General features: G+C 41.6%; 1 pseudogene; it reads right to left on the reverse strand.

Annotated features, from left to right (window-relative positions):
• Positions 1 to 11,603: 11,603 nt before the first annotated feature.
• On the reverse strand, positions 11,604 to 12,833 carry LOC148013977 (glucose-1-phosphate adenylyltransferase small subunit, chloroplastic pseudogene; annotated as a pseudogene).
• Positions 12,834 to 13,270: the final 437 nt, after the last annotated feature.

Raw genomic sequence — 13,270 nt, forward strand, 5'->3', positions numbered from 1 at the left:
TCAACCCAAAGTTGCGTTTACGTGAGCTTCGACAAAGATGAACAGCTTTACCATCTTTAAATCCTCCATCCACTTAATTCTCTTTAAATTGGTCTGAAGGTATGCGAGTCGGTGGGCTGCTATGTAGTATAATCTTGAGTCTCCCATCCATCTCCGTTCCGCATACAGGGGTGAAGGATTATAGATACGGTCCAGAATATTCATCATGCCTAGCCTCTGACGATAATTTGAAGCATGCATTGTAGTCATGAACATGACTTGGAACACCAAGAACTTGCTCCATGCTTCGTGACTCTGCAACCCAGCATCCATAAGTGAGTAAAGAAATGTTTTCAACAGAAAACACTGTTCTATTCTACTCACCTACCCCTAACTATCCCCTTATTCCCATTATTTTCCTCCATTAAGTTCCCTTGCAATCTTTGGATCTCGTTGATTCGCTCTGATACCAACTCTAACGTGTCCATTCATCCGCTTGTGGGACACATCTTAGCAGCACATCGGGAGGAGGGTCTAGAAAGCTCCGCCTAGCACTCATAAGGAATATCACAAGGTTTGCGATCTAGGTCTTCCCGAGTCTGCCCCGAGCAGAAGTGTCCGGCCGTTCTCACTTAGGATCGACCTGAAGTCAGGGTTCTTTTCCCATCAGCAAGGTCTCTAGGAAGTAGCTAGCGTCGAGCTCCAGATGAACCACTTTGCATAGAAAAGTCAAAGCGGATTCATGCTACACTTGGTTCATGGAGAATGGAAAATGAGAGGGATGCGAAGCTCCACCTCTTTGCCATAAGGCATAGTCCCATTCCTTTCCCCTAAAACATCATAAATCGGGATTCTAACTCTACTGATGCTAGGTATTCATAGTCTCGTTATCTCCTCTTTTGAGAAAAGTTCCCAGCTAATCGAGACCACCCTTCTGTAGGATGGACCCAAGTCACATCCACCGCACTTTCCTTGGTTTGCCTAATTTAATAACTGCTTCCTTCACGTAACTTAGGCACTGACGCAAAAACAATGTCAAGCAAGTTTCTTTTTTTCAAATATCAGATCTTTATTTATCATAATCTTGGAGTACATCAAGTATCATGCCCGAAGGCTATCCCAGCAATCTACAGGATTGTTGCTCCAAGTTCCGCCCGTAGACTAGTACACAGGCCTCGAGATCCCATCTCAAGTCAAGTCGGCCTCTTGTGCGGGATCCAGAGGCTTAAACTTGTAGAGCAAACCAAGACCATTGGATGGGAAAAGAATACCATATTAGAGAATTTAGGAATCTCCCAAGTTTCACTTTTAAATAAGGAGTAAAGATTTGACCAAGTGGTTAAATCTTAACCCCATATTTGAGAGTGGGACACTTGGGAACATTTATATAGTATCTAGAAAAAAAATTCTTCCAAGTAAGGGAATAATATTTAGACATGTGTCCAAACATTAATCACATTACAAATTCCCAAACTTTATGAAAATTCCCAAATTCTTGAATATATGGTTAAAGTCATTTCTTATCTTGAGCATCCATATTTAGAACACTGTTACCACCAAGGCAAAGTGATCTAGTGGAGAAAGAGAAAGAGTTGTCACATTACTGAGTGGCAAGATGGCCCCTTCACGTGGAATATTTGAATCTATTGCCACCATTAAGTTCAGTGAGAAAGGAGGGATTATACCTGTCTTACACTCCCTCTCTCAATTAGACTTTGATTATCATAAGTATGAATAGGTTGATCATTATGGTAGGTTATATCAATGAAGCCTTAGTTCATACATTGTATTTTTATAGAGCTTCTCAAGGGCCTCCTAAGCTTGTAAGTGTAGGGCTTGTCATCAAAGATCCCTCTCATCAAGTGGTTTTAATAATGGAACTGTATTTGGACTGAATCTAGCCAGAGTGGTGGTATTTGCTGATTATTGGTAAAAGACGGCTCAGAATTAGTGATCGACTAATTGAATGGGACCTATAGTGTGAGACATGCCATTCTAAGAATATACTATTGTATAACCTTAGACACCCTTGAGATCTTTGAGGTGGTGACTTATCAATTGATTCCTTGACAATGGAATCGCTTTGTGGACTCCCTAACTAATTATGCTGAGAGATGATTTTTGATGCAAAGAAGTGCTTAAAAATAGCCAAACATTCTATATTTCAAGGAAAAAATAGACTTCGTCGAAGGCGATAGTGGCAATCGATATGATTTTGAGCGGCAATGCCTGAAAAAGGCTTTAAAAACCCACTTGATGACAGTTGATGAATTTTCATAATTATTTGGCGTGTGAGATAAGACCCTGGGAGATGCACGGCAGTGGAGGACTTCAAGACTTAGGATTTTTCAAACTTCGAAACGGACATTGGACGAGGGAATGGGAGTGCCCGGGAGGCCAAGGTCCAAAGGAAGTGTGAATGCGCTTAAGGGGGATAGTAAGGGGGTTTGACCTTTGGGGCCACCCCCCCAAAATTTTCATTGAAGGGGGGAGGGCTGTTTTTTTTGCCGCGCAGGGAGATCAAAACCCCATGGCGCCATATCCACGATTGATGGAGAGGGGGGGCTATGGCACTCAAAAGCAACCCCCCAACTAATCCGATGGCTGATCTACACTCTATCTTCACTCTCCATCACTCTAGTCCGCTCCTCAAATGGCTACCCAATTGTGGAGATCGGATTTCAGTCTTTCTCTCTCCTCCCTCTCTCTCCTGCAAGGGGCAGTTCGTGCGTGTGGAGAAGAATGAAGCCTAGTTGATGAATGCTCGTCTGGCATGGTACCAGATTGCTTCCAAGTCTAAGGTGGGATTAAGATGGCAGTGTGGAGGTGCACTGATCATCAAATGGGGCCTCATTTGTAGACCCACAACAAGTTTCAAAACCAAAAATAATAAAAGATACATGATAATGATAGTTTTACAAAGAAAATGGCTCTTTTTTCTCATTTGATGAGGTTAGCAATATTCATATGGGCTGAAAATTTATGGACATGTTTTTTTATATTAGTTTTAGTTTTTCATAATAAAAAACCTGAGAAAATGTACACTTAAAGAGTGGGAAATAAATGGAAAAAACCCCAAAAAGCATGGTTTTTAGAGTAAAAATGGGATTTTGGGGCTTAAAATCGGAAAAGCATGAAACAAAACCCCAATAAAATGTACATGGTTGTTTTTTAAGGACTCAAGAGCTATAGCTCTGAAATAATGCTAATTTTCTTTCATTTTTATTGATAACAAATAAGGAAAAATAGGGAAAATGCTATTTAAAATGGAAAAAAATAGAAAACAGACGAGGAAAATTATGAAAAATTATGGATGTGTTTGTGAGTGTATAATGAGGATAAAGCATGAGGATTTTCCACAATATCCCCATTTATATATTTTTGTGAGTATTTACTGCTTATTTCATGCGAAATACACATGAAATTACCCTTTTACCTATCACCGCAAGCAAAACTCTAAACGGTAGGGAAAGAGGGGAGTTTGGGTGTTGAAATATGATATAAAATTTGATGTGTTTGTTGCATTATTCATATAGGATGATGTTAAGTTAAATAAAGGGAAGTACAGCACGAGTGTAAGGCTGGATGTCTTCTCTCATCACAGTAGTTATGTGTTACTTTGTGGAAACATGAAAAGAATGGATTTGCACAATGTACAAGGCTATTTTTTTCAATTGTTTGAGCACTTAATCATATACACATTTGCATCAAGCATCTTTAAATGGTATCAATTACAAGCACCTGGATGCATAGCACTTGGTTTCTTTAAGACTTGACCCATGTAGAGTGAGTGAGCAACCTAGCTATAGGTCTAGACAGTGGGTCAAAGGGGATGGATAAGTGCATTCCTGGAACATTAAATATATTGGCTTTAAGAGGGGAGTTTGTTTCCAATGTGTCTATGTGTGGAAGCAGTGCATCAAGGGGCTAATCCCCAAGATGTAGAAGAGCTGCGGTAGGGCCGCAGCAATCAGCTGGTGGGGTGCCCTTGCATGTGTAATATGTGGTATTTATTGCCAATGTATGTATAACCTTTCTCTGAGGAGACAGGGGAAAAGGGAACATCCGTTGGATTACAGACTATAAACGTGCAATAATTAGTGTTTAGGATAGTGTATCCCTCGATAGATACTCCTGGCCCACGAGGCCATGACGTGGGGTTTGTCTGTTGAGAGCATGAGGTCCAACTAGTGCCTTAGCCAGTGTCGGCCCATTTTAGGTCCCCTCAGTGGTGCGTGTGTCGGGAGCTGCCAACAAGTGGTGGTTCTTGAATCTAGGGTTTCTAGGGACCAAATAGTTGGTTTATGTCCTCTGATAACAAGTGGTGGTTCTCGAATCTAGGGTTTCTAGGAACCAAATAGTTGGTTTATGTCCTTTGACAAGGACCGTCAAGATGAAATACAAAAAGCAGAATGTGCTGAGAGGGCTAGACGACAGTTGGAGATTATAAGTCATTATTCTCCTCAAAGGAGCAGCCCATTGCGCATGAGAGGCAGTGATTCTAGTAAACTAAGTGTTATGAGTAGCTCTTCGAGTGCAAGTGGAAGCCGTAGTACTTCTCTACTTCTAGTTAATCAACCCACAACAAGTGGGGGTGTAGTTTTACCTACAAAAACTCCTGTTGTCAATCTGGTTGTAGCCATGGCACAACCTATTGCAATTCCAACAAAGACAGCGGATTTGCCGGCATTAGGAGCATCGTTGCCCATTTTCCATGGGTTAGCAGAAGAAGATGGAGAATTCCACATTAAGAAGTTTCAAATACTCATGTTCAATTATCAAATCCAAGATGAAGGACACCTAATGATGTTCTTTAACATGATGTTAAAAGGAAGAGCAGCAGTATGGTATCACTGTCTCGAAGCCGGAACCATAACTAGCAGTGCCCAATTCTTTACAGCATTTCATAGAGAGTTTTCCCCTGAGAAGGGTGGACAATATTGGTTGTGTCTCTTGAATGTAACACGCCAAGAGCCAAATGAGAATGTCTAGGCCTATGCCAAGAAATTAGAGCAAGTTCTTTGTAAACTAAATACTTATATTCCCATTCTAACCTATATGGAGAAGTTGTGCCTTGCGATGGTATTTGCGACCAAGAAGTTCAGGCATTACATTCTTTATGAGAGGATGCTTTTTATACGAAGGCGGAAGGGCTTTGATTGTTGTTGAATAAGTTACAGCCACTTGATCGGTTAGCAAAGTGGTTAATCACTTTGCAGGAGTTTGATTACAAGATTAAGAGCAAGCTACCAAAGCTTCAGGGTATTGTAGAGTGTCTTGTGGATTTTGGAGAGCCAAAAGAGATCATGGCCAAAGAAAGTGACATGGAAACATTGTTTAAGATTGATACGGCGTCTATTCCCTCTTGTTATGCTGTTATGACACACTATCTTTCTACGGGAGAGACTCGAGCTACTCTATCAAAACCCAAGAAGAGGAAGATTAAACAACACGCATTGAAATTTTCCTTGATCGCAGGGATATTATATCAGCAAGGTATTGATGATATCTATCACCGATGTGTGATGCCTGTGACGAGGTTCTCTTTATTTTGGAACAGTGCCATGACTCCACTTATGGAGGGCACTTTGTTGCGCGACACAGAAGGCTTTACGAGCTGGTTATTAGTGGCTGTCCATCTTCCAGGATGCATTTGACTATGTTAAGAGATGTGATACATGTCAAAGATATGACAGTCGAGAGAATGGGAAGCGTCCACTTATGCCTATTATGGCTATCCTTCCATTTGAGAAGTGGGGAATCGATTTTGTGGGACCTATTACCCCGTCATCTACTACTCAAAAAAGATACATTATAGTAGCAACTGATTACTTTACAAAGTGGTTAGAAGCACGGGCGATGAGGCAGGACAATGCAAAAGAGATGGCTAGTTTCTTACTTGAGCAGATCATTTGCCGTTTTGGTCCCCCAAAGGAAATAGTATCCGACCGTGGAACTCACTTTTTGAATAAGGTAATTAGAAGCTTGAGTGAAGTATGGAGCATTAAGCATAACAAGATGAACCCCTATAATCTGCAAGCCAATGGACATGTTGAAAGTACTAATAAGCAGCTTATGGGTATCCTATCCAAGATAGTCTCTAAAAAGAAACGGGACTAGGATACAAAATTATATGTGGTGATTTGGGTGTATAAAGAGATGTTTAAACGAGCCACTAGCCACACTCCATTCAAATTAGTTTACGAGGAGCAGTGTGTCTTGCCCTTAGAAATTGTGTTGCCGATCGTAAGATTTGCAATCAATCATTCTTTGGGTGATGAAGATGCCTTATTTGAGCGGTTTACGACTATAGCCCACTTGGACGAGCTCAAATGCAGAGTTTGTTACATCAAGAGGTAGCTAAATGTCGGATGAAGTGATTGCATGATCTAAAGGTAAAGAAGTATACCATTAAAAAAGGACAATTAGTTATGTATTACGATGCGTGTAGGGAGCTATTTCCAGGAAAGCTGGAACCTAGATGGGATGGCCCTTACAAGATAGTTCGAATAGGTAAAAAATAAGTCCATGATTTTATTAGCTGATCTACAAGGAGTGGAATTTAAGAATAAGGTTAATCTTAATAAGATTAAACCTTATTATTTCTACATATGCTAACGTGCTAAATGCATTGTAGGTCCATGCTAGGGCTGATTTGAGACCTGCAGGAGAGCTTAAATTGGTCGATGGTACAGTTAATCCCTTATTTGAAGCACCCATATCTAGAACAAAGATATCATCAGGGGAGGCTTATCTAGTGGAGCATGGGATACAAAGTGGTTGAGCAAGAAGATGGTACCTTTGTGTGGGAGATTAAAGTTTTCTGCCATCACTGTTTACAAATCTTGACAAAGCATCCCTGTTGAGTTTAATGAAGAAGGTGGGATGGAGCCGTCGGTTCATCCTCTAAATATGTTGAATTTTGATTATCATAATTATGAATAGAGGAGTTTTTGATGGCTGGCTGTGTAAACCCTTTGTGGACATACATGTTATACTTTGATAGAGCATCCAGGGGGCCTAATAAAAAAGGGAGTGTTGGAGTAGTCATCCGAGATCCTCAACATAGGGTTACAATGAAATTAGCTACTTATCTCGGGGTGGGATTCACTAACAACATGGTGGAGTATAAAGCCCTGATTATGGGTTTGAATATTGCCAAGAAAGGTGGCATTTCGCAGTTGTTAGTAAAAGGAGGTTCCCAGCTAATCTTAAATCAACTTAATGGGACATATACAGTCCGGAATCCTCTCCTTCATATGTATCATCGAACTGCTATAACCATACTTAATGCGTTTGAGAGCATATCACTTCAGCTCATTCCACATTATTGGAATCACTTTGCGGATTCATTAGCCAATTTTGCTTATGAGGAGGACCTCTTTTTCAATTGTGGTCCTAGTCCGGATGTTGTTATTGATAATGAGACGGGACCTGGTCACTTGTGGGGAATGTTATTAGACCTCGCGTTATATGGTAGGCGGTTGATATGGGTAATGAGGAGAATAGCCGAGACCCATCTACCACTATTATCTTGGACCCATAGGTTGATTCGACAACATGTCATGCATACGCCTCTTGCTGTATATGCACAAGGTATGGGTCATAACTTGATGCATTTAGTCTAGGCTGAGGGCCCTGTCTTTCCCCTTGGAGTGAAGCGTGTGTTTGTATATTTTCCTTCTTCCAAGGAGGGATCTATATGAGCAAGTTTGCTTGATTTCTTTAGGCCAAGAGGGACAGTTGTTTTCAGGTTTTAATGATCTATTTCATTCAACCAAGAGGACTAGCTAGTTTGCAGTGTAATGTGCTATTTCTTTAGGCCAAGAGGGCCATTTGTCTGTTTGGTGCGGGTACGATTAATGGTTTTTGTTGTAGTGATTGCATCATACAAGGTTGACGAAGTCGCTGGAGGGAGCCTTTGCTGCGAAGGAGCTTCTTGTGGCCATTCTAGGTGGTTTCGTCCCTTTTTTCCAGCATTTTCCCTTCAGCAATTAATGATATATGTGTGTAAGGGTTACTTCATTTTGTTTGTTGGGGATCGGCAATCAAGGCATGAAGTCTCATGTTTAGGCTCTATGTATCTCGAGGAAGGTCTGAGTAGTCATTGCCTCCTGCAAAGCATTGTCAGGCATTGTAAGACCTGTTTTAGATGGGAGTTCTAGTGACCCTGTTCTATTGACCTGCTAGGCGGCCGTTCTAGGAGTTCCTGTTAGTTGTGAGGCAGCTAGAGAAGCCTACTAAAATAATGATTGAAAGAGACAAAACCCTAAATATCCGAAAGACAATATATGAATATACGGAGGTGTATAAAAAGAGATTCTAACCCTATAAAAATAGAAATGGAAAGAAAGAAAAATCATTGCGTTGTTGTTCATCGCCTTGCAAAGGCCTAGTAGGTTCGTGGGGACGAGTCAGACCCGGGGCCGATGCCTTGTCTTCCTAGGAGTGGCTTCTAACTAAAAAAATAAGAATAAAAGAAGGTTAAAGTGAAAATAAAAGTGAGCATTAGAAAAGGATTAAGTGTCGCCTTGCACAGGCTTGGGAGGTTCTTGGGTACCGAGACAGCACCTAAGGCCTATGCCTTGCTCTCCTTGGGTCATTACACTCATCTCCCTCCTTTTTACACGACTGAGTATGGAAAATAAGAGGCTAAAGACCCAATGTGCTAAATGACAATATTTGTTGATCAGGCTATAGGAGTCCTCACCTACTAGGAGCTCCTAGTTGAGTTGTCCTTAGTTAGGTAGGTAGTTCAGACCATCGCTGAGGATAACCTCTTTGATGGATCTTTTTAGCTTGGTTGTGTTGGAGCAGTTGGCTAGTGACTAGCTTTCAACTTTCTGTCAGGTTATGCTAGGCCTACTCCTCATGGATTTCATGCCTTGGTTTTGACAAGGGGTAGGGTGAGAGTTGTGTTGTGTTTTGTTGTGTCTCTATTTTGTATTAGCTTGATGCTCTTTGTGATTGTGTTTATGTGCAGATTTGTTCGTGGGATTCGAGGGGGGCTGAGTCACCCTATCCTGTGGTCGCCAATGACAGATGATTTTTAATGCCGAGAATTGCTTAAAAATAGCTAAAAATTTTGTATTTCAGGGGAAAAATAGATTTCATCGAAGGCGGTGGTGGCAATCAGTACGATTTTAAGCGGCAATGCCCGAAAAAGGCTTAAAAGACCCACTTGACGACATTTGATGAATTTTCATAGTTCTTTACCGTGTCAGATGAGAGCTTGGGAGATGCCCGGCAGTGGCGAACTTCATGACAGATGCCTAGGATTTTTTAGACTTCAAAATGGACATCGGACGAGGGAATGGGAGTGCTAGGGAGGCCAAGGTCCAAAGGAAGTGTGAATGGGCTTAAGGGCGGTAGTAAGGGGGTGTGACCTTTGGGGCCGCCCCCCCCAAAATTTTCATGTGAAGGGGGGGGGGCATTTTTTTCGCCGCTTACGGGGAGATCAAAACTCCATGGCACCATATCCACAATTGATGGAGAGGGGGGGCTATGGCACACAAAAGCAATCCCCCAATTGACCGGATGGCTGATCTAGACTCTATCTTCGCTCTCCATTGCTACAGTCCGCTCCTAAAATGGCTACCCGGTTGTGGAGATAAGATTTAAGTCTTTTTCTCTCGTCCCTCTCTCTCCTGCAAGGGGCAGTTCCTGCATGTGGAGAAGAATGAAGCCCGGTTGACGAATGGTCGTTCAACATGGTATCAGATTGCTTCCAAGTCGAAGGAGGGCTGAAGATGGCAGTGTGGAGGTAGGCTGAGCATCAAATGGGGCCTGATTTGCAAACTTGCAAGAAGTTTCAAAACCAGAAATAATAAAAGATACACAGTAATGACATTTTTACAAAGAAAATGGGTCTTTTTTCGCATTTGATGAGGTTAGCAATATTCATATGGGCTGAAAATTGATGGACATGTTGTTTGCTATTGGTTTTAGTCTTTCATAATAAAAAACTCAAAAAATATACACTTAAAGAGTGGAAAATAAATGGAAAAAACCCAAAAAGCATGGTTTTTAGAGTAAAAAAGGGGTTTTTGGGCTTACAATCAGAAAAGCATGAAACAAAACCCCAATAAAATCTACATTGTTGTTGTTTTAGGACTCAAGAGCTAGAGATCTGAAATAATGCTAGTTTTCTTCCATTTTTCTTGATAATAAATAAGAAAAAATAAGGAAAAATAGGAAAAATGCTCTTTAAAAGGAAAAAAAAAAGAAAATGGATGAGGAAAACTATTGAAAATTATGGATGTGTCTATGAGTATATAATGAGGATAAAGCATGAGGGTTTGCCTCACGCTATCCCCATTTATATGTTTTTGTGAGTATTTGTTGCTTATTTCGTGCGAAATACACATGAAATTACCCTTTTACCTATCACCGCAAGCAAAACTCTAAACAGTAGGAAAAGAAGGGAGTTTGGGCGTTGAAATATGATATAAAATCTAATGTATTCGCTGCATTATTCATATAGGATGACGTTAAGTTAAATAAAGGGAAGTACAGCATGAGTGTAAGGTTCGGTGTCTTCTCTCATCGCAGCAATTATGCATTAGTGTGTGGAAACATGAAAACAATGGATTTTCACAATGCACAAGGCTATGTTTTTCAATTGTTTGAGCACTTAATCATTCAGCATTGTTAAATGGTATCAATTACAAGCTCCTGGATGCATAGCAGTTGGTTTCTTTAGGACTTGTGTAAAAGAGTGGGGATAGATGGGTAGGACACAGATTAGCATGGGAATACCCAGTTATACTGACATGGTATATAAGGTGTTGAGAGACCCAATTAGGGCATCAGTTATCAATAATCAAGTCTCTCTTTTATCCTTCCTTCCAGCTTTCATGGCTTCCCTCCTCTTTCTCTCTCTTTTCCTGTCTTTCTCTCTATTCTGCTAGTCTTTCTCTCTCTTCTTCTCTCATCTTCTTCCTCTTTCTCTCTCCTCTCTACAGTCTCTCCCTTCTCTCCTTCTCTCTCCTAGGCCTCCTTCATTACAAGTGGTATCAGAGCTCCGATCTTTGATCCTCCTTCTCTCTCTCTCCTCCCTTTAGTTTTAGTTTCTTTTTAGTTCAAGAACCCTAGTTACTCAGGTGCATAGGTACATCAAGATACGTACAACATTGAAAGACCACACGAATTAGGGGGTACCGGAGATGGCAGCCTTCTTGGAGTTTGCATAGAAGCTTTGGATGTATTTAGAAGCAAACCACCAAAGTGACCATTTCTTCGCTGCCACTACATGTTGTGGATAATGGAGGTCCACAGAGCCAGGATTGCCTGTAAACGAGCTTGCCCCCACACTCGTACCACTGGAAAATCTCACTCAAGTTCTTGAAGTCCCCCAGAAAGGAGGATATGGAACCCGAGAGCCGGTTGCCTTCCACATCAAGCTTCTGCAAGAAAGAGCATTCTGTATTCGTAGTGGCTTGAGAGGGAAAGCTCCCAGAGAGAAAATTGTGATCCAGATGATAAAACCAGAATGCTTCCTCCTTATGATGAATGAATCACAGCTGTGAGGCAGGACGCGAGGTCAAAGAGGAGTGACCTGGACAGTCTTGGCAAAGGCCCTTCTTCCCTTTCTGATGGCCATGGGCAGAAGAAGTGGCATAACTTCACCTGAGGGAGCTACTGCCATCCCAACTAGACACGACAACACCATCAGAGTTGCCGAGAGTGGCCTTGATTTCCAAGAGGGTGCTAATGTCAATGCTCAGAGCCAAGGACCCCAGAAATTCTGCACTAGTTTCCAGAGTGCTTCCCTCCCACTTTGCAAATATAATAGTTCGGTTGCGATAAAAAAGATGGCTAAAGATGTGTGAGTTGTGCCCAATGCCAACTGGAATACTACCCTTGGATGTAAGAACATCTCATTGCTCATCTGTCTCATAATAATTAGCACCCATAAGAAGAGCATCTTCAATGATAGCCCCTTCAGCAATCCACGACCGCAATCCAACCACTGAATGGTGAATTTTACAGTTCTTGATAATGCACCCTTCTCCAATAACACTATCAGTAATATCAGCGTCAATCATCATTGAAGGAGGCAGAAATCGGGCCTGAGTGTAAATTGGAGCTGATGGATCATAGAAATTGAAGTCCGAAAGAGGTTTCTTGGTGATTCCCAGATTAGCATTGTAGAATGCTTCAATGGTTTCAATGTCTTCCCAGTACCCATCAAACAAATAAGCTTGCACATTCATCCCAATAGATGTAGCACTAGGGATGACCTCACTGCCAAAATCATTTGCTTGTGGAAAATCATCTTACAATAGCTTGATCATTGCATCTTTGCTCACAACATATATCCCCATACTGGCAATATATAGAAGTTCTTTTGCTCTCTCCTCATCCAATCCTAAAACTGTGGTGTCTACCTTCATAGCCTTTAGAAATTTGCCTTTTGGTTTCTCAGAAAACTCCACTATACAACCCTCAGAATCATTCTTCATTAGTCCGAATGCTATAGCCCTTTTCTCATCCATTGGCAATGCTGCTACTGTGATGTCTGCATTTGTCTCTCTATGAACCTGGATAAACTTTTGGTAGTCCATTTGATAGAGATGATCTCCTGCCAGGATAAGGAACTCCATGACTTGTTGCTCCTCAAAAAGCCATAGGTATGGCCTGACAACATCTGCAGTACCCTGAAACCAATTGGGATTTTCTGGGCTCTGCTGAGCTGCTAGGACCCCCATAAAACCCTCATGCTTGTAGCCCCCCATGTTGCTGGAATATGCACGTGAGAGGTGGTGATTGAGGGAGGCCCAAGATGTTATCCATGAATCATTCAAGAAAAGACTTATCAGATGCATTTGCAAGAACAACCAGAAATTCGCCATCCTCAGTTGGCAAAAAACAAAGCATATGGTGGAGATGAAGGGTACTACCAGTGGGAAACTCTAATCGATTTGGAAGTAGGGCTCATCTATCTAATGGTTTGATGCCACAAGTGAGGCCTTGGAGCAGTGGGTCAGAGGTTTCAGGCTTTGGATGGATCACAACTAGAAAGAGAAATTTGAGTCCTCCCTTGCACGATAGCTATAGCTTTGGCTTCCAGAAGCTCCATTCTGAATTGGGAACAAGTGGGGCAGCAACATAACCACTACGAAGATCTTCGCTAACATATGTAGGAGTATAATCATAGGCATACAGAGTTGCCGCAGGCAGTGCTCGAGCTACAACTTGGGGATAAAATGGACTGAGGATCCTCTCCCCATAAGCAAGCAGTAGGTCAGAGTACCAGCTCAAGTATGGTGTATTCCATCCATAGTGATGT

The sequence above is a fragment of the Lygodium microphyllum genome, chromosome 25, assembly GCF_053477565.2.
Source record: "Lygodium microphyllum isolate KBCC chromosome 25, Lygodium_microphyllum_v1.1.10, whole genome shotgun sequence".
NCBI classification, from domain to species: Eukaryota; Viridiplantae; Streptophyta; class Polypodiopsida; order Schizaeales; family Lygodiaceae; genus Lygodium; species Lygodium microphyllum.